This window comes from Simochromis diagramma, unplaced genomic scaffold (assembly GCF_900408965.1).
Source record: "Simochromis diagramma unplaced genomic scaffold, fSimDia1.1 OVJJ01000571.1, whole genome shotgun sequence".
Lineage (NCBI taxonomy): Eukaryota > Metazoa > Chordata > Actinopteri > Cichliformes > Cichlidae > Simochromis > Simochromis diagramma.
Window position 1 is genome coordinate 778515 of NW_024386885.1, and position 26314 is coordinate 804828.

Genomic DNA, 26314 nt, shown 5'->3' on the forward strand with positions numbered 1-26314 from the left:
CAGTGTGGGTCAGTTCTACGGGATGTGGCACCCCTTTTTGGACTATATTGGACCGGACCTTTCCGCTATCTTATTCAAAGGACTACTACGCACGTGATCATCACCCGGGCGCTGTAAGACTGACTCACCACCTCTTGTATGTTATATTTTGTATTTTGTATCTTGTATTATGCCTTATTTAAGAGCTGTTGTGTACGTTTTGTGTTTGTACTGTTTTTTTGTTCTGTGTCTAATGTCGAGACACTGTGTTGTTAAAGGAAAATCTGCAATAAAAACAATGATGAAAAAAAAAAAAAATGAAAGAAAACCAGCCACAGACTTGTGCAGCAGGGTTTTCTAATGGCAACAGAGACATTTTGGCTCCGTTGCCATTAGTTTTCACTGGCACGCACTAAGAGATCCTGTCTCATTTCCTCTGATCTGCTCTCATTCTCTGTCCACTCTTGTGTGTCTGACATACAATTAGACTGTGGTTGGGCAGTGAAACCAGATCTGACTCAGGCGGATCACTAAACACACGGGTCAGACAGGTTAGCAGAGATGGCACCTGGCTGCTAATGTCAAAGGTCAACCTTTTTATCTCTTTCCTTCCTTCTGTAAGATCAAAAAACCACTTAGTGAAAGATAGCTCTAAAGTTCAGCTGAAACACTCCTGTACAGGTTTAACACTGCCCTTTGATATTGAATCAACTAGGAGTTTTTACTCCAAGTATATTAAAAAAATATTGAAAAAGAGAACAAAATGAATAAATAGGTTGGTTTTAATTGAAGAGAACGTCAACATCAGCAACAATGTATACTATACTTTAAATCCTAAAAGCCATAAACAGTCAAAAAGGATGTTACAAACTGACACATGGTCTTGTGCAAGTTTCAGATCAGCTGTTTTTTTTTTTTTTTTGAAGAATTTTCATAAAATCTTTTAACCTGATTTGCTTGAAGCAGAGGTGTCAAACTCATTTCACATGGTTCTGTAGTTCAGTCCAGTTTTTTTGTTGTTGTTTTGTTTTAAACTGTAAAGCAGAAGTTATGGAGGTTTTATTAGAGACATGCCTTTTGTAATTTGGCATGATTTGTGAACGTTGAAATTTCTTAGGGTACTGAATAGCAGAAATTAGGCTTTCTTGCCAGAGGTCCTTTTTTGGCAGGTTCAGTGAATTTTGGTCAGAGCTAGACGAAACCTGTGGTTTTAGAAACTGCTTTCAGCACCTGAGGGCATGTCTGTGCCGTCAGGTGAACGGGTGGGTCCGTGCTTTGTGTTTACATCTTTTTGAGGAATCTGTCTTTAATCGTTTGCTTCTTTAGCTGTTTGGTGGTTGTTGAAATGGTTTTGTGAGCTTTCAGCTGAGATCCTGACGTCTCTATGGATACCACACATGTCTATATTTAAATAACAGATCAGGCGCTACATCACGTTAAACCAGATGTTCTCCCTCTCGCCCCCGATAGTGGGGACATTGGGGTTCAACAGGTTAATTGTTTATTGCTTAATTACTTTGTGTAGTATGAATGGCCATAACTGAGGTTTTTATCAGAACGAAAAGCTGTAAAACTTGTGAAAGTACAGTTAAAAGTCCAAAATTTCTGCTTGCGCTTGTTTGTGGTGAGCTACATGCACACATTTCTGCATCTCTGCCATTCAAAGACACTTTTATTTAGTTTATAGGAAATAATATTCAATGCTGAGCTGTAACTTTAATCTTTTTCAAGGAAGGAATTTTTAAAATTTAGTTTTGTTTTCATAAAATGGACTTAATAGTAAGAGGAAAAACACACATGAGATTTAAGGCCTACATTAGTATGAACGTTTTTGTCCTCCACAATGGAAAATGGCTGAAAATAGAAACAGGTATTACTCTATCCAGCTCCTAATTTTATAAATGCTTTCCTCCGCTTTGCAGTCTCCACTATCATTAAAATGCAGCCGGCTGCTGCTCATTTAACATTTGTGCTCCTTTTGTCGCTTTTTTCTGACATGCTTGTATTTAAATCCAGCTCCCCCGTCTCTCTGTGTACCTGGCCTATACAACTACACTTGCTGTCTTGGAACATCTTCCTTCTTTCACATAATCATCCCAGTCTGCCTTTGCATGTGATTGGCTGCATGGTGTGCCCATCAAAATAAAGTCCCACCACTGCCTGCAATATATAACTTTGTGTAGCCAAGGGTTATGAGATATAAATACATTGTAGATGGGTTGATTATTATACTGACTTGTTATCTGAACCTTGTTATCTCTGAATATAATAACATTTAGTTTTTTGTTTAAACAATGCTCAGAGTGTCGACTGACAATGATTCTGGTAACTGGTAACAGCAAATGTCGAGCGCCTGAAAGTCTCATTTTAAAAAAAGAAATTGGGTTTTTTTGTATATATTTATTTGTTAGGTTGAACAAAAGTGGTCCCAATCCAGATCCCTGTGGGATCCCACTTAAAATGACACTGCATTATTAGAATAACAGTGACCATGTTTGATCATTAAATTGAGTCAAACCAGTATTTGAAAGAACTTTTTCCTGCTTGTCATTGGCACTTGTGATTGATTTCAACTCTTCCTGAAAAATCAGGCCTAGCAGCTTTGTTTACTCAGAGTTTCTATATTATTTCAAAAGTTACCTGTAGCTACAATATCAATGATTTGGGACTCAGTAGATTTCCTCTTCCTTCATCCTTCAAAGAACCTCAGGGTTTCCCTTTTGAAAAATGGTACAATATTGCTTGACACAGCTCATGGGGTGTCTGACAGCACAGCAAGGAGGACTTAAGCAAAGAAACCCAAGGCTATTGGCTGAACCTGAACACAGCCAGACACCTGCATGGAGACAGCACAGGAGTAAAATAAAAGTACTACCTTCATGTTTTCTGTTTGTAAATGCATCAAGTCTGGGTGTATTTAAAACAATTAAAGTGGCCCCTACTCATAATTAGTGGTGCATCGCTACAGTATCCTCTCATGTGTTATCATGTCTTACATCTATTTAGAAAAGATCCATAACAGCCTATTAGAGTAATGCTCTCCAACACTAATTATCTGAGCCATCAGCCATCAAAGTTCTACTTTGTCAGTTCCAACACTCATTAAGTGTCTTTAATTAACAATCACCTTTTAATAGACAACACATGCAATGTCAAAATGTGTTGCTGCAAGCATGTGTTTAAAAAAAGATTGAGGCCACACTCAACAGCGAGGATCTTTTTACTTTAATTAGTGTCTATAATAGGAAAGGCCTGATGGGACAGTAGAGAAATACAAGACGAAATGGGAATAGGTCACCTTGCTCTTTTCAACTATTCTATGTCAGTCTGACATTGTCTGTTTTTATTTTTACATTTTTATAGGTAAAAGCCACATGTGAAAAGCAAGACAAAACATGTTGTTCCTCAAACTGTGAGAGACAGAGCCAGTGCTTTGAGGCATGTGAAAAATCCAGGTGAATTCAAATTAATCTTCTGATTTATGAAGGGAAATTAAACTAAGTTAAGATGGAGTTGCAGATGTTATCAAGCTGTTCATTTTTTTTTAAAAAAAAAAAAATCAGCTTGGATTTTTTTTTAATGTTGTTAATCATTCATACAGATTTTGGGGTTGTGGAGTTTAATGGAGATGCTATAAACAGTTTGAAAAACAGACAGAAAAAATAACAATAAGAAAGCAGAAAATGACGCCTTTTCCTGTGATACAGATCAGTCACGCTGTCCTGAAAGTGCAAATGGAAACTGCAAACAGTAATCCATCTCATTACTTATTAATAAGCTTTTGAAAGCAATTAAACTCTTTGTCAAAGCCCATCAAATCTTTGTCTCAAATCTTGTGCTGTTTTCTACAATATTGAAAACAAACTTTACTGAGCTGTCAGTGTTTAGGTTAGGAAGCTGAAGTTATATTTGTCTGTGTCAGGCTTCCTGGGTCGGTCACCCAGTGTTTTCAGTTTTGGACCTTTTGCCATTGTTTAGTGACCCCATATCTGCTTCCTGTTTTATTGTGTTAGTCTCTTGTCAGTGTGCATTATGTTTAATTTTACTTCCTCTGTCCCATTGATTAGATTCAGTTGTTTCCAGTCCTCTTCATTATCAAGTTATTTAAGCACTCAGTTTCTCTCAGTTCCTTGTCTTGTTATCGTCAACTCCTCTCGTGTTTCCCGTCATTCAGTCATTTATGTTTAGCCTCTCAGTTTAGTCAATAAAGTCGGGCACTTTTTCAGCAGTCCTGCATTTGGGTCCTCTCCTTCCATTCACCACACACCAGTACGTCACAGACTAACAGTGGCCTGTCAGCATAGGTAATCACTACTGTTAAATTGGATGACTTTCTACCAGATACTGTTTCACAGCTGCTCGAAAGGTGTTCAAGCACAGTGGCCATAATGCACCAAACCCGTCGTCTCCAGAGCACTTAAGGTTAGCTGTGGTGTAAAGATGTAAAATAATTATAGAACAAGCAATTTTATATTCTCATAACTATTTGTGTTAACCTCTTTAAAATATCATTGACGCAATTTCCTCAAGCCAAACCAGTCGTGTCATACGGCTGCGTCTCCCTGACTCTAGTCTGCTGCAGTTTCTGTCCTGTTAGGAGGAAGTTTCTCCTTCCCACTGTCACCAGGTGCTTGCTCATAATTATTGTAGATCTTTACCCTACAATATAAAGTGCCGTGAGATGACTGTTGTTGTAATTTGGTGCTATTCAGTTCAATTTTATGTACACAGCGCCAAATCACAGCGCAGTTGAGTTATGCCAGGAAGTCAAGTATTCTGATATGAGGCTTTGTTTTTCAGAGGAGCCACAGTATCCAGAGTCGTATGCAGCGAAGATGTAAAAGTAGAGTTTAGGTAGCTGCTCTGCACTGTTTTGGGACATTGCATTGAAGAATATATTAGTGGCAGAATTATATCCTTAAACTGAGTTGCAGCACTTTCAGAAAGACAGTGATGTGTTTTTTTGGAAATGATCAGACAAAAGAGTGTTTTGGGGGAATATTGTTAAATGTTCAGTGTAACAGTATGTCAGAAGATCTAGAGTGTGATTAAAGTAGTGGGTGGGTTCTTTTACATTTTAAGATAAACTAATTGAATCTAATAATTATTAAATTAAATGCCATGCAGAGGCCGTCATTTTCAGTATCTACGTGGATGTTAAAATCACCCACAATGATTATTTTATCTGAGCTGAGCACCAAATCTGATTAAAAAATCTGACAGAAGCTGTGAGTGAGACCAGGCACATGATAGATAACAACAAATAAAACTGTTTATTCTTTTAAACTAACACAATCATCCTGCTGTAACCAGGTGGAGTCGTGTCTCCAATTCAGTGAACCTGGGTTCCAATGGACCAATGTTTGCCTGTCGGCTTTGACAGCTGGCTCAGTTCAGTCTTGTTCACTGATGCTTATTATCATTTAGGAAAACCAAACTATAGCATATGAAAAATTCTCAGGAAGCAAGAAGCAAGGCATTAGTGAGGAAATAAAGATGACTGATGGCACAGAGAGACTGATTTTTTTATTCATACCAAAATCTTATTAATTTCCCCCAAATTATATGATCATGATGTTTAAGTCCTTGTATGGACCTGCAACTGTGTGTCTGTGTTTGGGGGGGGGAGTGAGTCCTGAATATGCTGCTGTGTATAAAAGGAGTAAGAGTAATCGATTATATGTCAGGCACCTTGAAAATGCAACACAAAAGTCAGCTTTTATTGACTCGTCCAGAATAAAACATTGTAAATGGAGGGATTTGCTATATGATAATATGAAAGGTACTAGCAGAAATGATTTTACTGGCTGAAAAAAATTGGGGTTGTGCTTTTTTTTTTTTTGAATAATAATCTATATACTTATAATTTGAAACATAAAAAAATGGACTGTACAATTTTGGAGTTTTGGCTTGAAACTGTTACCTAGTTTTGCTCGTCTACAGGGCTTTGTAATGGTCACAAGATGGAAAAATATGAATATATTCATTAACACAGTTATTCAGTCAGCCAATTAGAGAAGCTCACCTGCCGCTCATTACACACAAAACTACCCCAGAGGGATCCACGGGTACCTAAAACTCATAATACAGAAATGGGTATGTCTAATATCTGGCAGCTTGTATTTGTTACCCATCTGCCTTCCGTGTGGTATCTCTTGATAGGTACACTATCTTTGTTACTGACAGAAATTATGGACAAGTTGCACTACACTGGAAATATCATTTAATCCTGCCACTGAAAGTAGGATTGCATGGAAAAATGTGCCAGTAATAAAGTAAATTAAAGGCTTCTGCTAGAAAAGGTGGTAACCCTGTCCACTTAGCAGCTCAGAGGGAGTGAGGATGGAGCAGTTTAATGTCGATGTGTTTAATGTGTGACCACATCACAATTAACATTCATATACAGTAAAAATGATCTAAGCCACCCTAGTCCATAATCAGTAGGCATAAGTAGATGGATATCCTCTAAACAGGTTAAGTTGTAAAACATTTGATTACTAAAGCAGGCTAAAAATGGCTCAGCTGTGACAGACCAGTTTTCAGTGAACTGGAATATTTTTGTCTATAAAGCTACAATTTAAAATAAGAGAGAAAAAGAATCTCTTCTATTTGATGTTGTGCTATTCTCCCAGGACAGACTCAAGGGTGCTATGTTAATTTAACAGAGCTCCACCTACAGAGGTAATTTTCCAGGAAGCAATATGACCACCAACAGAACTAATAATACCTCTACATAATTACCAGCCATGACATAATGTGTCCATGTCTAATAGCTAATATATCCGGTAGTATATTAACACCACTTCCAGTGGGGGCCGTCACTCACTGATGCAGACACAGCGTGGGCTCATCTTCTTTCCTCCAACTGAGACCCTGGTTCAGCCTCGTGTAATGACCAGATTGCCATTACCACTCCATTACGAAGCCCTTTTATTACCCATTCAGCACCTTGACCAGCACGGTAGTCACCTGTAACGCGATGACAGTTCTCCATCTCCTTCTCCATCTGGCTCTCGCTTTTGTCTCTGTGTTGCTCTCCTTCCAGTTAACTTGCTGATGCTGATTGACTCTGTAATGCACTGGAAATATCCTGGGTGGCCATTGGGAGCAAATTGCTTTGTGTAGTGTTGCTATAGGGCCCAAACTAACTGGACTCGAGTTGCAAGCTAGGCCCCTGCAGTGAGGGGGAAAAATAATGACACAGGCTGCTAATGGGCCTCGTTGTTAGGTTCCAGTTTTTGCTGCTGCAGCACAGAGCTGTGGTAGGATGCTATAATGTGAGCAGTAATACATGATGAATCCCCCTGGCGGAAAACTGCCCTTTAAGTAAAATCACTTCTCCACCATCAGGATACTTTCCCGGGAAGTGAATGGGGTCCGTATTGATCAGAGGAACATTACTTTGGTTGAAAATTCTCGTTGTGACATAGCTAAGTTATGGTTAGTATGGTTTCTATACGGGTTTAGTTTGAAGTTGTTCTGTTATTTTCTTCCCATGCCTTCTGTATTACTCTCTCTGTCATAAGGTTTACTGATGCCTTTCATGAGAGCGTTTGTCTTCTTGTGGTTGCTTCCTGTTTTACTTTAAGGCAGGGGTCCCCAACTCCAGGCCTCGAGGGCCGGTGTCCTGCAGTTTTTAGATGTGTCTGTGATTCAGCTGATTCAAATGGCTAAATTACCTCCTCAACATGTCTTGCAGTTCTTCAGAGACCTGGTAATGAACTAATCATTTGATCCAGGTGTGTTGACCCAGGGTGAGATCTAAAACCTGCAGGACACCGGCCCTCGAGGCCTGGAGTTCGAGACCCCTGCTTTAAGGGTTTTCTCACTTGTTTTGGTTTTACTTCCTAATTTTGTTCCTCTCTGTTTGCTCCACAATCATTTATTTTAGCTTTTAACATAATGTGTGTGTGTGTGTGTGTGTGTGTAGACTTGACTTTCACTTTGTCAGATCATCTGTTTTCCCTCCCATGAGTCTCTTCTACCTCATCTCTTAATTGCCCCTTGGGGATAAATAAAGTCTGTCTGATTCTGATTCTGGAAATAGAGTCCAGTTCCTTGTACGTGTTGTCACAAACCTGGGTCTGTTGACCCAGCATTTTGAGTTTTAGTTTATTTTGATGTTTAAGTTCTTTTCTAAGGTTTTCTGAGTTCATTTCTACCAGGACTAGGTTGCCGTTATAGTTCTTTGGTTATTAGATTCGCCTTTTGTCTTCAACCCTTGTGTTAAGTCTCCCTTGCCCTTCATGTGTTTCATGTCTGCGTGTCTTGTGTTGTCAAGTTCTTGTTGTCATGTCTGCGTCTCATCATGTTTCCTGTTTTATTTTGGAGAGGTCTTGTGTTCCTATGTTCAATGTGTTTAATTTTACTCTCCCCCTGTGATGTTGTTATGTTCATTCATGTGTTTCCACTTCTCCTGCTCACCTCATGTGTGCATTTAGTCTGTCCAACATTAAAGGTTTTTTCATGTTTTAATCTTAGTTCACCCAGTTTAGGTTATTGTTTAGTTTCATCTTTGCCTTTTGTTTTGTACGTTTTTTTGTCAGCCTTCATAAATGGCTCGTTTTTGTCAAGCTCAAGTTTTGTTTTGTCTCTTTGCGTGTTGCTCATGGGTCTGCCTCCTCACTCCACACAGTCAGCTTTGCAGCCAGACTGTGACATGTGTACACAGATTTGGTCAGTAAAGCTGATTCTGGTTCTGATACCAGTTTACCAGTTTGTGTTTTTCACTTTTCTTTCCATTGTTTGTTGGACTTTAGTTTATCAGCTTTTCAATAACATTCACTTTTACTTCAGTTTCAGATGTTTTTGTCTTTGTTGGTCCACCTTCAGTCCAAATCTTGACTAAATGTAAAAAAAAAAAAGAAAAAAGAAAACCCAAATCACTCCAAATGTATCTGCAATTATAAGTTTATTGTAAGACAATGGTGGCAAAATATTATTGAGGAGCAGATTCACTCTAGAAATTAAAAACAATCATCCATCTCCATGTTTCCTGTCTTCCTGTTTACGTGCCCGTCTAATAAAGGTAAAATAGAGAAGCTTTTAAAAAAGTGATGACCGTTGTGGATGATTCATAAATCAAACTGTTCACACAGCTGGGCGTCTCAGTATGAGCACTCTACAACTTAATTAAAAACAATCATGTGATACATTTACTCAACAGTTGACATTTTCTGAAGACACCAGAGCGCTTCTGTTTGCATATGTTAATATCATCATATTATCATCATCTACTAGCTTACAGTCCAGGGATGCACCAATTAAGAATTTCAGGGCTGATACTGTTTACAGTTTGTTTCAATGATGTTAGCTCGTTTCTTTGTTTTTGTTCTCCACACTTGGTGCCAAAGAAGAACCTTTCATTATGAATAATTAAATAACATTCACTACATTGCCAAAAGTATTCAGTCACACATCCAAATCACTGACTCGTGAAAAAAATTATGAAAGTGAATTGCAGATGCGAGAACCACAAACTAACACCAGCCACTGTAATATGTTCAAAAAGGTGAATCTCAACCGTCAATGTTAGGTTGATAAATCGATTAATGCCGATATATATATATAAAATCTACACATAATAAAGTGCTAATATTTTCTGCATGTCACATTTTACTACTAATATTTATAAAGCCGGAGCTGTAGGAGAAACCAACATGTGACCAAAATCTCTACTCCTCTGCAGCGCAAAAGAGCAATGTTATGCAGTCTTCCAGCATAATGAATACCTCTCACATCCCACTTAGTATGAGTGCTTTTAAGTTTGAGGTTAATTTTCAGCTAAACTTCTAGGAGTGATTCTGAAATGCTTAATAGGCAAAAGCTCAAGTGTTTTTTTTAGCAGTCTGAGGTGACACTGAATGCTAAATGACTTTCATTTTAATGTGACCATCAGTTACGCTGACTTAAACGGTTTTTAAGATTGTTCTTTTTTTGGTCTTTAATACTGTTGACTCAGTGAAATAGAGTTTGTATTACGTGTCATTGGTTAAATGGTTTGCTCTTTGTCTTTCTTTCTCTTGTGCCAGGTTGCAAATGATGCAGAGAAGGATGTCAGAGATAAAAGCCAGCAAGTACAGAAGACACCTTAGAAGTCCATCAGTGTGTGTGTGTGTGTGTGTGTGTGTGTGGTAATTTTTAAAAGCAAAGCTGTTTTACTCTCTGCCAAAAAGACACTGTCAGATTAACTGTATCTTTTTATGTACTTGCCCCACATTTTAATTGGATATGGGTCAGCGTGGCTCTTTTTATGCACTGTTCTCATTACATTTTTGGGTCACTCAGTTTTTTACTCTGGGAACCTTGTAAATAAATCATAAATGTCCTTGATCTGCCGCAGAGTGCTTGTCAGCTGTTAATATGTGTATAATATTCATGTTGAATTATGTGGTGAGCTACAACGGCTGCATGTGGTAACCGCACACAAACATCACTTTGGCCATATCCTGTACGTGTTGTCGCTGAGTGTCTCTCTTTAAATGAGTTGGACTTGGCAACCTGCACCGCTGTGCCAGCCTGGTCCCAGCGAGGCAAGCGGAAAAGGGCAGGGGGGGGAAGGGGGCTGACTCTGCAGGGATGTGGCCAGGAATAGAAGTGGTCAGATGGGGCAGTATTGATCAGCAGGAGGGGTCGGAGGATCAGCTGATGAAAACCGCAGACTGGACAGAGTGAAGTATGTATCTTATAACACTGGACAAATACTATACTGTAGGTACACAGTGAACAGACTGCGATATCATATCCTTGATGACTGATTGCAAACTAACAATGTTTGCTCTCATTGATATTGCTTAAAAATTGCTGCAGTGATTGCTGATGAGATCAGGGATCTCAGGGAATTCGAAAGCCCCATCTATAAAACAAATACATTGAAATTGCATTCTGGTCGTGAACTTTTTAAAACAGAGAAACTAGGAGGTCTGAAAGGTGTTTTGCTACTAAGAGGTTTCTGTACATGTAAACATCCAACCTGCTGCTTATCCAGGTTCGAGTTTCAGCCATCTCTTCCAAATTAACCGGGGCTTTCCCAAACCAACTGAGAGACACAATCTCTCCAGCAAGTCCTGGGTCTGCTCTAGGGCCACGTTGTACTAGGACATGCCTAAAACACTCTGCCTCCGGAGCCTCTGGTGTCTCACAGGCTAACCAACCCTTTATATGACTTATTATTCAACTCAAAGTCCCTAATGAATACAACTGAAGCTGTGCTGGAGGAAGCAATTGGACAGTGTCTGACAGAAGTTCCCAGCACACCCTAACTAAATGCTTGGGTACAGGGGATCTAGTTGATAGCTCAGCTGCTCAACCAGCAATTAAACCCATCAGGTAGATGTGTCCTTAGGAAGTAGATTAATATTCTGTTAAACATCTATAGAAATTTCAACCAAAGTTCAGCCTGAACTTTACAAAAATGATGGTTTGAGGCACCTGAGCATTACCTTTCACACATAAATTCCTACTTGTGCCTCTCACCTGGTCATATTTTAATGTGTGACTACAGTCTTCCATAAATTGTGTGAAGGTAAGGCTTTAGCGGTATAAATGCTGCTGGATGTTTTCTTCTTTTGGATTTTGTCTTCAGTAAACTGTTGTTACTGGATCATTCAGCTTCACTGGTCAGGGAGGAGCTGACACTCAGAGAGAGAATCTGACAGTTTCTTCTGCAGTTCTTTGTTTGCTTCACAGTTTTCCCATCTGCAATCACTCCATCTTCTCCTCCGTCTCCCCTCTCGGTCGCTGTGTTTCAGAGGCACTGAGCAGGCGGGCATCTTTGCTTTTTCGTTATTTAGCGCCCGAGGACTCTGACAGAGGACAGTGATCCTGCAGTCCTGTTCTGACAGCTCTGCTATTGTTCTCTCTGCAGCATTTCTGTCTTCTCCATTTTCCCTGTTGTTTTTAAAGAAACAAGTTGTTTGACTGAACATAAACTATGACCTTTTTGGCTTGTTTTTATTTTAATCTTTGTATAGTTCTCATATTGGCCTCTTCTCCAGAGTTACATATCTTGCTGCATATGAGTTTCTGACTCCACTTAGTTTTTAAGTTCAGTCTTAACCATTATTTGATATCCCGTACGTCACCAACATGATGTCACACACTGCTTTTTAACTACAGATTTTGCTTGCCTTCATGCAGGAAGCCTTAAAGACATAAAGCACTTGGGTGACCTTTAATTTCCTGCTTTTAAATTAAGATTAAACTAAAGTTATTGAACTTGGCCCTAAAAATCTTAGAAATGTGGTATCTAGCTAGATTCTTACTCTGAATGGCATTACTCTGGATTCGAGTAATGCTGGGAGGAATCTGTATTTTTGGTTCCTAGGGTATTTTAAAGTAGAATGTTACGCCACAATCGGCCTAGTCTGCTGGGAGCTTCCTGTTGAAAGGGAGTTTTTCCTTTCCACTGTTGCCAAGGGGATGTCTGATCGTTGGGGTGTTCTCTGGTTTTCTTATTGTAGGACATTTACCTTACAACATAAAGCACCTTGATGCAACTGTTGTTTTCATTTAGTGCTACATAAATAAAATTGTATGGCATTTTTTGAAGCAACATTTTATCAAATGTCAAAGAAAAAATAGACTTTATTCATATGGTTCTATGGTTACAATGTACATATATGCAGTGGCTTGCAAAAGTATTCGGCCCCCTTGAACTTTTCCACATTTTGTCACATTACAGCCACAAACATGAATCAGTTTTATTGGAATTCCAGGTGAAAGACCAACACAAAGTGGTGTACACGTGAGAAGTGGAAGGAAAATCATACATGATTCCAAACATTTTTTACAAATAAATAACTGCAAAGTGGGGTGTGCGTAATTATTCAGCCCCCTGAGTCAATACTTTGTAGAACCACCTCGCAGCTGCAATTACAGCTGCCAGTCTTTTAGGGTCTCTACCAGCTTTGCACATCTACAGACTGAAATCTTTGCCCATTCTTCTTTGCAAAACAGCTCCAGCTCAGTCAGATTAGATGGACAGTGTTTGTGAACAGCAGTTTTCAGATCTTGCCACAGATTCTCGATTGGATTTAGACACCAGACAGGTCAGGGATAAAGTTATTGAGAAATTTAAAGCAGGCTTAGGCTACAAAAAGATTTCCCAAGCCTTAAACATCCCACGGAGCACTGTTCAAGCGATCATTCAGAAATGGAAGGAGTATGGCACAACTGTAAACCTACAAAGACAAGGCCGTCCACCTGAACTCACAGGCCGAACAAGGAGAGCGCTGATCAGAAATGCAGCCAAGAGGCCCATGGTGACTCTGGACGAGCTGCAGAGATCTGCAGCTCAGGTGGGGGAATCTGTCCATAGGACAACTATTAGTCGTGCACTGCACAAAGTTGGCCTTTATGGAAGAGTGGCAAGAAGAAAGCTATTGGTAACAGAAAACCATAAGAAGTCCTGTTTGCAGTTTGCCACAAGCCATGTGGGGGACACAGCAAACATGTGGAAGAAGCTGCTCTGGTCAGATGAGACCAAAATGGAACTTTTTGGCCAAAATGCAAAACGCTATGTGTGGCGGAAAACTAACACTGCACATCACTCTGAACACACCATCCCCACTGTCAGATATGGTGGTGGCAGCATCATGCTCTGGGGGTGCTTCTCTTCAGCAGGGACAGGGAAGCTGGTCAGAGTTGATGGGAAGATGGATGGAGCCAAATACAGGGCAATCTTGGAAGAAAACCTCTTGGAGTCTGCAAAAGACTTGAGACTGGGGGCGGAGGTTCACCTTCCAGCAGGACAACGACCCTAAACATAAAGCCAGGGCAACAATGGAATGGTTTAAAACAAAACATATCCATGTGTTTGAATGACCCAGTCAAAGTCCAGATCTAAATCCAATCCAGAATCTGTGGCAAGATCTGAAAACTGCTGTTCACAAACGCTGTCCATCTGATCTGACTGAGCTGGAGCTGTTTTGCAAAGAAGAATGGGCAAAGATTTCAGTCTCTAGATGTGCAAAGCTGGTAGAGACATACCCTAAAAGACTGGCAGCTGGAATTGCAGCAAAAGGTGGTTCTACAAAGTATTGACTCAGGGGGCTGAATAATTACGCACACCCCACTTTTCAGTTATTTATTTGTAAAAAATGTTTGGAATCATGTATGATGTCCGTTCCACTTCTCACGTGTACACCACTTTGTGTTGGTCTTTCACCTGGAATTCCAATAAAATTGATTCATGTTTGTGGCTGTAATGTGACAAAATGTGGAAAAGTTCAAGGGGGCCAAATACTTTTGCAAGCCACTGTACATACCTGACATACATACCTGCTATTCAGTGCTAAACAGACTAATAAAGTACAAGCTTTTCACAAAAAGCACAAAACTGGATGTACTACACAGACAGCCATATTATTATTTATATAATTAAATTGAAAATGTTCTGAAAAGCAGCTCAAACACAGCAGAGAGGAGCAGAGGAGCAGACAATGAACACTAAAATGTGTTGGCACACTTCTCAGTCAAACTAAATCAACCCTTCCTGAAGCCTTATGTGTCCAAATTATATGCCTAGCATTAGCAAGTAAATCTGTTTCTCTGATATATTCTGTTAACCAATAATTTTTCTTTGACTGACCATCTTGGCCATCATGAGTGAAGATTTAAGAGGTCACCTGCATTTTTGCTAAAACACACCTACATTATTAAACATACTTTGATGTTTAGGTATTTTTCATTAAAAGCATTTTTTTTTTAGAAATACATAGTCATCAGGACAGACACACTACAACCAGGATTTTACAGAACATGATGCATTACTGTGTGTTTAACATGGGAATCTACGGGATTTGACCCTCTTTTTTTGCACCCAGCCTCAAGTGGCCATTAGAAGAACTGGAGGTTTTAGCACCTCCACACTGGTTTAATTTTTCAACCACTGAGGTCAGGAGAAAATACAGACGATAAAGCAATGGACCGTAATCATCAGTGGAGAGAGGAGTTCCTCTCTTTTTCAAGCCTACACAGCAAAAGGAGAAACTGTCTTTAAAAGCCTGGAACAAGAATAAAAGGAAGTGCTAAAGAGTCAAACTGTTGAAGGCACGACCAGGATAAATGAGTGCAGGCTTTGCTGCAGCATTTCAGCAGAACTGCAGCAAAGCCAAACAAAAATGAGATGGAGGTGAAGGCTGTGGTTTTCTGAAAGAGAAAAGTTCAGCTCTCCTTTGTGTGGAGTCATCAGAGATAGAAAGTGAGTGTCTGCGGTGAAGTCTGCAGCAGGCTGACGAATTTCTTTACAGCTGTGAAGAAAATAAAATCCACCAGAATGTGAAATACAGAAGGTATGTTGTATTTAATGACATTTTCTTTTTCACAGATATTTATTTCAATGACTAAATGGGTTTTTTTTAGCATTTCCTAGAACAATCTCTAATAAAACACTGTACATGCAGCTAGTTATAACAACAAATCAACAGAGAGAGGTAACATCCTTCAAAAAGTCTTACATAACAGTGCCGCAGATGCAGAATGGCCTTTTGTTGTCAAGATGGAGGCCATGTCTGACTGTTTGTGTCTTTATTTAAACTTTAAAACTGCCAGAAGGACTGAAACTTGTCTTTGTTTCTACCTTTTGTTTTTGTAACGAGCTTTTAATAAATGCCTCTGTCATGTGTTTCATTTTTCATAGAAATAGCCTTGTTTGTGAAATCATTAGAAAGATTTCTAAATAATTCTCTCTCAATGAAACAAATCATGGATTCACACACTGGCAATTTTGGAAATATTGTGATAACAAAGTATTGGGATAGCACGGGAAAAATTGTGCACATGGACGTAATTTGAAAGGCACCAAATGAAGATGTAAACATATTTTGGAAATTTCTGGTGAAATTACATTAGGTGACTGGTTTATAAAGGATTTTGCTAAAATTCAGTCTAATATATGTAATCTGGTTATTCTTGTTGATCAGGCTGCTCTTCACAAATGAATCACTTGTAGGTCAATCAGTGCTCGTCTGTTAAAGGCTGCCGGGTGCCACCAGTGGGTGAGATTTTCTAGTTTTTCATTTCATGTTCATGTTGGTGACGAAACATTTGGTTGGTGTGCACCTCTTTGCCTCAAGCCTCCTGCTTTAATCTAGCCACTATTGGCCAATTTGAACACCAGCACAAGTGTATCAACAGACATTTTATACATCTGATCATCAGCGACTGAAATCCGAGTCTCACACAGTCACCTCTGTGTAGTACAAGGCTTAACATCCAGACCTTTTATCATGTGTAGATGAATAAGACTCCCTTGTTTTTCTTTGTTTCACTGAGAGGTATTCCTTGATATGCTGGTGTCTGTGTAAGCATCACACTGTCACTGATACTTTGTGCAGAATCACAGAAATGGGAAACAACAATGTTTGTGATCCAACACAATATTTAATTCCTTCAGATGAACGACTTCCAGCAGAAAGAAGAGATGAATTGCTTCCAGTCGCTTTTATCCCGAAGGTTTCACCCAGCTGATTTCTCACTACTCGGTTTAACCATCAAACAGTGTTTCATGTGGTCCCCAGCTCTTCAAGAGCTGGAAGTCTACAGCCATTAAATATTAACTGTCTGTGTCTCCCTCCTGGAGCAGCTACTGTATACCTGCACCTTGTGGTGCTTTTCAGCTGGATGGAGATAAAAGAGGCCAAGACAGAAATCATATACAGAGCTGCACAAAAGACGGACATAAAGAACACACCCCCTGCGCCTTCCTGGTTGAGGGAAACACCGTGTGTTCAAGCAGATGAGAATCTGTCTGCATTAGAGTGAAGTGCAGGAATTCTTTACTGGAAACTAAAGAGCTCTATCTACATTTGTCCAGCTCTGTGTCCTCTCTGTGCCGGCCTCTCACCTCTGCAGAACCTCTGTTAACCTCTTTAAGTGTAATGTGAGGGTTCAATCTGTGAGTCAAAGAAAAATATCCTCAAAGTTGTCAAGGACAATCCAAAATCAGAAATCAATGTGCTGAAATTATATCTAATTTCCAGAAGAGGAGAGAGATCCTTTCTTAACTGTCATGGCCCTGGATATCCCAGTGGATTCTCCTGTTTTCTCTCCCCTGTTTGAGTGAGCCCACGATCAACACCACACACACTCGACTCATCCTGAGTCTATTCACCTGTTGCTCATCACCCACCTGCAACAGATGAACAATCACAGCCCTTTTTAAGGCACAAACTGGACAGCCATTCATCGCTGGAACGTTGACCTACATCGTCAGTGAAACCCTGGCTCCTCTCTAGTTGACGTCTCGTGCTTTTCCTTGCAGCTTCCCTCAGTGACTGTTCGTTTTCCTTGCGTGCAGGTGGTTGTCCCGTTCGTTGTGTCCCTGGAGTGTGGTGAGAGAGAGAGTTTCCCCCTCCAACCGTGAGCGTGGATGTTGAGGGTTGGATGTTTGGACTCGCTATAACCTGGATCTTCCCCCAGATTAACCCTGTTCATCTGTGTGCCCTGTGGTTTCCTCTTGTCTGTAAATAAACATTCTAAACGTCTCCAGCGAGCACCGCCTCTGAGTCTGCTTACCTCCATCCGATGTGACATTAACAGATATAAATCCCAACACTAGCTTGGATATCAAAATACTAAAATGCATCACTTGTCACAACACATCATGAGTCTTTTGAGCATTTTCTAATCCAACGCCGCATCAACACATTAACATTTTTCCAGCTACCTCCAATTACATGAATGTTTATATCTACTACAGGATATAAACATATGTAAGGGAAGCAGTATCCTTGTAATGAATCTGAACCAAGTGGCAACCAGTGAGGTTGAACAATGAAGCCAACTCCTAAATACCAGAGCCTCCAGTTTCTCTAATGGTCACTGTGGTATCATCCACTGGTTTGTGAAGTCCTGTCTGACTTCCAGGGCTAAAAAAAAAATGTCAGAAAATTACAAAAACTACCACAAAAAGTGTCCTCAGCTTAAGTCACTGAAGAGAGGCCTACTGGCAGCAGAGCAGCTGGTTTTGCAAAGGAAAATAAAATTGCAACGTTAGAAAAATGTCAAGAGGTTAAACACACAATACAGGCTGAGCGTAACAAATCAGCAGTAACAGGAAAACAGGGTACAGGAGTTCAGTTTTAAAAGCACTGCATGAATGTTTGTGCACAGGAAAAGAACTTTATTTATAAAGTTTAGCCTGTTTGAAACCAGAAAGGTCAACAACAGAGTATAACACTCATTTAGAGTCGGGGGAATCTGATTCAGATCTGCAAAGACGGTTGTAGTTTTTATGCCGTCAGTTGCACTTACCGGTGGTGTTTAACACTCTGAGAGCAAGTAAATAATAAATATAAAAATATAGTTCAAACAGACACTTGGTCTACATGAAAATTTGAGATAAGACCCAGAAGTATAAAGACTTAACACACCATTAGACCTTAAATCCTCCTATAGTCCGTCCACTCGAGGTCCGAGGGATCTTCAAGGAATGGTGGTGATATTTTCAAGAAAACTGATGAGTACGCTGTGATGTACCCCAGTAAACATCCGGGAAACTAAGGTTAACCCAGAACTTACACGGTTAAGCCCAAATCTGGTTTTCTAAAAGGTTTTATTACAGTTTAATACAGAAGTTAAATGTACTGCTGTATCAAATATTTTTAATTGAGGATGTGAGAAGGTTTCAGCTTTAGTGAGTGATTTTGTCTGTTTGTCTGTAAACTGTAACCAGCTTGAAGGTTTCTGTGTCAGTGTGGTTCACCACTACAGTACATGGAGCCACTTTGCTTGCATTAGATGGTAACTTAGTACTCAACCTTTTCATCTAAAAATGGTCACTATCGGCTCCAAAAAACCCAAAATAAAACCAACAAAAACAAGATGCTGATATCCCGAATGCCTTTTAAGAAGAATATGTTGCAAAACCTGCACAACTTAACACTATTTTCCACTCTCTGTTTTTTTACTTTGTTTTCAGCCCCATCAACTCAGAATAGAACCATCCGACTCCTTCTGCTTTACTCCCTCTATCTTTGATGCTTATTGTGTTGTGTTTACACTGTGTGTTTGTTCATAGCTGCCTGGTTTGGCTGTAGAGGTTTCAGTTGTGAAAGTGGATCCGAAAAGTAAATTTGTGAACTGTAGAGCTCTTCTCTGCTTTGTCTACCAGCAGAAAAAGAACACGCTTAACCACCCATGTCTCAGCACCACTCAGTCTCTTCATTATGTGAGCATGGTCAATACTAGGATTCTGGATATTGACTCACCTAAATTTTAAAGTAGTACTCATTAGCGCTATTGATGACAAATTGGATTTTCCTGCTATGACATGGCAAAATGTTTATAAGCTGTATAACAGATGCTTTTTGGGCAAACGCAGAGAGCAGGGCAGGATTTTACTGACATATTACAGTTTGATTCAAATGATTTTTGTCCAGGTTTAATATTTAAAAACCTCCCTTCAGTTATATCATTCCTCCCTTACTTGATGCATTACTTTTTAATACGATAACGCTTGACTCATTTCTCCAAATTGTAACACTCAGCTATCAAAAACCTTTTCGCTGCCAAGGCCAGTAGAAGACAAACTTTGTTGTGTAACAGCTGTATTGGAAACGGAGAGAAAACAAGTCCTGTTTGCAAGAGTGACAAAGTCTGCATAATGAGACTGTAGGGGTGAGTTATGGTGACCTAAATTAGAAGAGTGTCAACCAGTGGACCACATTTCACATTGTGTATTTAGGAGGTTTGTGTTTTCCATTTAGTTTGTTTGTTTTCACTTACTTTTCAGTTTATGTACTTAACGTACTGCTGGGTTAGGAGTACAGACAAAAAATCCCATCATTAGGAAAAAGATGAATGGTTTAGGTTCAAATAAATAATGTTTTTATACATGGAGGCTTATTTGCTTGTTTTTACTGTGTGAAGGTCAGTCTGAGACAATTAAGTGGAATCGCAAGAGATTTCCAGACATTCCTTTGGGATTTGGGTACAACACAAGACCAGAAGAAGGAATTTTAATGAGTCTTTGAGCTACCTGCATGTAGCAAACAGGAGAAACAGACACAGGATTCAAGCTGTCTTTGGGTCAGCAGTGAAGTCATTGATGAGGGAGACTTGGAAAAGCTGGCTGGCCTTATGTTCAGCTGCCTCTAGTCATATGAAGATGCACAGCATCAAAAACATTTCATTTAGATTGCTACATAAGCAGAAACTTATGTTCATTTTTATGATTCTATCCTCTTTGATTTTAATCTAAATTCAATCCATGCGTTACTAATAAATGTTTCTAAATGTGTGATGCTGCTTGGGAGCATTCATTCATTACAGTATGTTGCTGTGAAGAAGATGCTGACAGTTGTTTGGGGTAAAGTTGCAGCACAACATTAATATTAGACTCTGGGCCTTTGACTGAAGACATGTTTTATAGGGTTGTTTCTCAGGACCTCTTCCTGTCATGGCCTTAGACCATCAGATTCCCTCAAACAGTTTTCATCCAAAAGCAGATGTTCTTTGCAAATATGTATGTTTGCTTATGTCACTCAATACTGGGGATAAAACTGAGTTATGGAGACTCCATGATTGATTTTCATCATTATAAGTAGATTTAACATGACTTTATTAAATAATGTGCTTTGTGCTACCATAGGATGAACTAAAATCATAAAGAAGCTAGCATCAAATTACTGTAAGGCCATTGTGGTTTTATATTATAGAGCATAGTGCTTTTGGTTGTGCATAAAGTATTACCAGAAGTGGGTTTACTTAAATTATGTGATGCACTTGGGTCCCGATATAGTTGATTGCATTTTGGTGTCCAAACTCAGATCAACCAAACCTGTGTTTAATGAAATTAAAGGATATAAAACATTTTTATTTTTTATTTTTATTTTTTTCATTTCAGCAAATCCCATAAAAAAGCTTCCAACATCAGCTGCTCTGCTGCCAGTGGACCTGTCTATGGTGACATGCAGATGCACCCTGCTGTTCATGTAAGCTGCTCATCACTAGACTGATAAACCCTGAGTTAACTTATACACTTAATAAAAACCTTGCCGATGTTAGGGTAAATGAAGTCAGCCAAAGAAAAAATATGCTGGATATGGTGAACTTGCTTTGTAGTACAGGCCTCTGTTCAGTGACCTTAAACTGGTGACACTGACCAGCTAGTTTTCCACAGTGGCAATGGTTGTTTTGTTTTGCCCACCACCATGCTGATGTTTAAAGTAAAATGTGACAGTTTTTGGATGAAAAGGGTTTATTAATCAGTTAACGGTAGCTAGCATGCTACTAGCAAACTACATCGATAAACTATATTAGTGAAATGAACAAACAAATACTGTATACGTGCTAAATAAGGGGAAATTACAGACTAATAAAGTGCTAGAATTTCACTCACCAAAACAGGTGCACAGACTTCTGGGATAGTCTGTATACAAATAGTAAGGTATATTATTAAACTGCATAGTATTTAACAGTATGGATTTTCAATACCAGAACAAACATTCACCCCATTCTCACTCCTGACTAGTAACAGAGTAATATTTGGTCAGGACCTGTTGCACATTGAAAAAGCATTAGCCAAACCCTGCGTTAAATCTGGCATTTTTCACCATGCAGGGAGGTCTGACAGACTTTAACACACGCCCTTCATCTTCTAAACTGGAAAGCGGGAGGTTTTCTTTTTCCTCATCAGAATATTACCCTAAAGGAGACAGGCTTAACATTAAAATATGACACGGTGAGGTTCCAGGTAATGTGTTAGGCTGGGATGAGTTGAGAGTGACAAAGTGTTTGTTATACTGCAGGAGATTTTTTATTCCACCTTCGTGTCAACTCATAGAAGTGGTTCTCAAACTGTGGGCACAAAGCCACTGCAGGTCGAGCAAAGAGTATGAAGTGAAACTAACGTGCTACTTTTTTCTAACTGAGCACTCTAATCCACATAATCTGTTCACACTGCATTCAAACTATCCTGCACACACTTGCACAGATGCATTTTGGGTTTCAGTATCTTTCCCAAGCACACTCTGATGTGCAGACTCACAGGATCTGAGGACTGACCTACCAAAAAATAAATAATGACACCCAAAGAGTTTGAGAACCAGCTGTTCCAAGACATCACCTTTATCCTACGGTGACACGTTTCTATTCCGGTTGGTTCTTGTAGTAGGCGGTGTAGTAAATACTACACCTATGGACGATTAGGATCATACAGCACTGCCCACCATCATCATCATTAAAACAAATGAGGGAATATCTTTTTGAGAAACGGTTTTCAGAGTGGAGAGGATTGTGAAAAATCAATGCTAAAGAACAATTAATCATCATACTATCATTTAATACCCTCAGTGAGCACTTAGCAGCCCACTTTGGGCCGACATAAATGTCCTCATTTGAGGGTGTGCACAAGGCTGTGTGCAGGTGTCCTCTGGAATTAGTTGTGACTACATGGACACTTCTCCCACCACACTACAAAGGCACCAGTGGGGCATGGTTTCTCTAAGTGGGCTAGAAAGCTTTCTTTACATTTCTCTAAAAGACTCCAATGCACAATGCAAGGATGGGTTTACAGTTTAATGAACAGTGACAACTCAAAAATATAATGCAAGGTAAATGGGGAATTGGGCAGGAGTGTAGGGAATCCACTGGTCCAACACAGTTTCCTTATTGTGAAGTCAGTTATGAGTTCACAAGACAGAATACAGGGAACCAAGGGAGAGTTTGCTGATATCTGCGAGTCCTTATATCGAGGCAATTTTAGTTGTTCTAACACTGATCTATTGAAAAACTTAAGCAGCTAAAATGCACAGGAGGAAGTGCTGCTAAACAGGCTACTCATAATAATTGCAGGCTTCATAGACCCAACATTTAGTTACACTTCTAGGGAGGTGCACATCAGGTGACGGTGTAGGCTACATCATAGGGTTTCAGAAGTTGTACAGCTTAGATTTAACAGAGAAAGATAAAACCTCCGGCATGCTCTATCACACCTGAGAGCAAGAGAAAGAAAGAGAAAGACAGCACGCCATCAGTCTACCATAAAATGCCCCCTGGCTCATATGTCTGTGACCTTAGTAAACACTTCTCTGATGAGTTTATAATTTCAGCTACAACTTTCATGTCTTACTGGATGATTAATTATGGCCCCATAAGGCAGGCAGGACATGATTTACCTCGTCCCCAGACTACTGCTCTGTAATATCTCTCTGTTTTTTATTAGCAGGATATATTTACTGTTATCCTGGTCGTCTTGTGGGATTCTAGACAATAAGCAGGAAATCAGACGTGATGTTCACATTCAGTTTAAGAGTGCTGCTGCTTTATCTACTCTGAGGACAGTGGAAGATATCACCATTTCTCTGAAATGTTTGGAAGATGCAGGAATAGCATTGAGTACATAACTGATAGACACAGCCCTTTTCAAAAACAATGCTGTCGCTACAGCAGCATAAAGGGAACTCAGAGAACTCTGTACATAATCCTTTAACTATTCCCCTCGCCATCACAGCACTGAACGGTCTCATGGCACCTCTCTTAGCTTAAATCAGCTTATCACCCACGTCACAGCTACATTAACGTGTTCACACAGTACAGTAGTACTGCGTGAACACGCTTATTAGAAACACAAAAAACGATTGTTCCATGCTGCGTTCTCTCGTCTTTCTGAGGGGAGCTCCTTTCTTCCGGGTTGCATTTGAAGCATCTTCTCTCTCTCAATGCTGTGTCACTGCAAACTTCGCGGCCACATGCCTTCTCTTTGGCTTTCACTCCACTGCTGAATCATCGCTTTGATTCGGTTCTTTCTGACTGTTTCCCTCCATCGTCTGCCAGCTCTCAATCCCCAGCCGATGATCCAAGAAAAAGTTGCTGCATCTCTGCACTTGCTTATGTAATTCCAACTTATTTATATGTTATATTATGTAATATTTTTTTTTTTTTTTTTGCCGCAGCAGCAACACTCAGAACAATATCCGTGCCAGTGAAGCTTTATGCAAAGATGAATCACACTGAATCGAACAGTCGTCACGACTAGTGAACAACGGTGTGTTGGTTATTACCACGAGGCATTCATTACACAGTACACTCTAACTGTCTTTGTGAACTTGGTTTCACTTGCTAACATACACTGAGCAAATTACCAAACGTCATTCAGTTGTAGAAATGCTACTTTCATGTTCCATAATTCTTGGATCTTCCTATTTACACAGAACAGATGTCTCATTTAGATTTACACCTGGAGCCATACAATTCCCTCTAGAAGCTCACTTCTACATGAATAAGTAGAAAAATAACCCTTGTGGTGTTATCAAGATTTCTTAGCTTTTGCTTCAGGGAAGAAAACAGGAGGTCTGCTTTAAAATCCAGGGAAACTGATTTCAAAAGTTATACTCCACAGTGTGCAAGGAGGTCATGGCTAAAAGAAGCCATTATGCACTTAAAAGTTTTCCTCTCTGTTTCATCGGAGACAAAATTACTTCAGTGACAGCACTGACTGAAAATGTAACTGCTTCTACAAACTACGGATGCAAGCCAACAAAATGGGAAACAGCATGAAAATATGCAACCGTACTGTGCAGTGTACTGCTTGAGTGTTTATTTATTATTTTGCACCATCGTTTTAGTCACATTGTGGCTTTGGGGTTTGCAGTGTGTGATCAGTTTTCTCAGTTCACAACTTTTCTCTTTCCCAGGACATCTAATACTTTGTCATAGCTGCCGGCGTCTCGCAAGTTCATGTAAGCTGTACTCTGGCATCGGTGCAAAGAAAGTCCAGTTCATCACACATGTACGCTTGTGAATACACATATTTTGACCAAAATCACAGTCTGCTCCTAAATCTAATGAAGGAGCTTCTATTACCTTAAACTAATTAAGACATGTTTGGTGCCTAAACCTAACCATAAATAAAAGAGAAAGTAAAACTAAACTAAACTGATCACCAGCTCAACTCAAAACAAAACAAAGGTCCCAAACTGCACACAAACCCATCTCCTGGCTGACAAATTTATGACGGGACCATTATCTCCCAACAATCCCAGCAAAGTATTGCCAAAGCCAGGGGGGATGCCGGAGGACACCATTCGCCTATCTCTGCAATGCCAGCAGGACCTCACAGAGCAGCAGTATTTTTTTATTTTTTTTTTGCCTAAAAGGAATCAACAGTTTGATCAAATAATTAAATAAATAAAGAATTTAAAAGACATCCCACAGTATGAATCCTAAAGGTCTCCGTGAGCCTCAAACTTGTCATTTGTCCTTTTCCAGTATTTATGGCAGTATAACTGTAAATCTTGTAACATTTCTATAAACTTCTGCCATCCTTCAAGATTAGTGTTGAGGGACCTGACAACAAAGTAGGTTGCCGTACACCACACTGGTGCACCAAGCTGTGCTTTAAACCGGCTGCTCAGCCGGCATGTTTCACCTTTGCAGTATAAAACTCGTTTTTACTGCTTGGCTGTGATGTGATATGACCCTAATATTCTTATCACAGGGTTCCCATGAAGTCTTAGAGCTGATACTTTACACCCCAAACATGGCAAAATTGGACACCCAGAGTGAACTGTCCTGTTTTACTGTGTGATGAAATCTGAGGTTAGAGATTAGTGGTATATGCCAAATGTTTGCCAGCAAGAAGTTTGTGGTTTATGTTCTGTTTTAAGCTTGTTTCTCTTTGAATGTTCACTTTCACTCACTGATAAGGTCTGTGTAAAAAAAATATACTCTGTTAAGTTTGGGGAAAAGTGTGTTTGGGCATGTTGGGACTTCATATGTTCAGATCCCAACATGCTTCATTTATTGCATGTTGAGATCTAAGCATATATATGACTTTTTGTCCCAGCACCAAAGGACACCACATGTGTATCTCTGTGCTGATCAGCTGGTTTGAGAAAACCAAAAAAGGTATTTGACACCTTTGATATAGCAACAGTGTTTATCTTAACTGTTGAAAAAAAACTTAATTTGTACAAAGTCTTTGTATATTATTACAAATTCCTGATGCACGTGACCAAAAACGTAACAATAAGGAAACAAAAAATCAACACAGTAGTGATCACTACAATGATCCATGAAGGTGTGTGTGTGTGTGTGTGTGTGTACTGTATACCTGTTAATATGCAAGCGTCAATTCACAGTTGACCTAATTACTTTGAACATCCCTTGGCTCTGTTCCCAGATAGAGGAAAGGCGAGTCGGCAGGTGTGTGAGGGAGAGAGTGCCAGTTTAATGTGTCACTTATGCTCTCTCGTTCCCAGGAGGCCACATGAAGGGGCGAGGAACCGGCCTCGCTGAATGGCAGATTTGGGCCAATTAAGCTGGAACTGGAGCATGCATACACAAATTCTCACACACACACACGCTGCAGCTGGAGCTGGAGCACAGGCCT

General features: G+C 39.7%; 1 protein-coding gene across 3 annotated transcripts in view; it reads left to right on the forward strand.

Moving 5' to 3' along the window:
* LOC120734550 (endonuclease V-like) overlaps positions 1 to 26038 on the forward strand; it is a 90482-nt gene extending 64444 nt beyond the window's left edge. For 2 of the 3 annotated variants that reach the window (XR_005696032.1, XM_040033395.1), the window contains one exon: positions 10011 to 10311. The gene's annotated coding sequence lies outside the window, so the exon portion shown is untranslated. Of the gene's footprint in view, positions 1 to 10010; positions 10312 to 26002 lie in introns of those variants that run through there. The other variant, XR_005696031.1, reaches the window with a different exon arrangement.
* Positions 26039 to 26314: the final 276 nt, after the last annotated feature.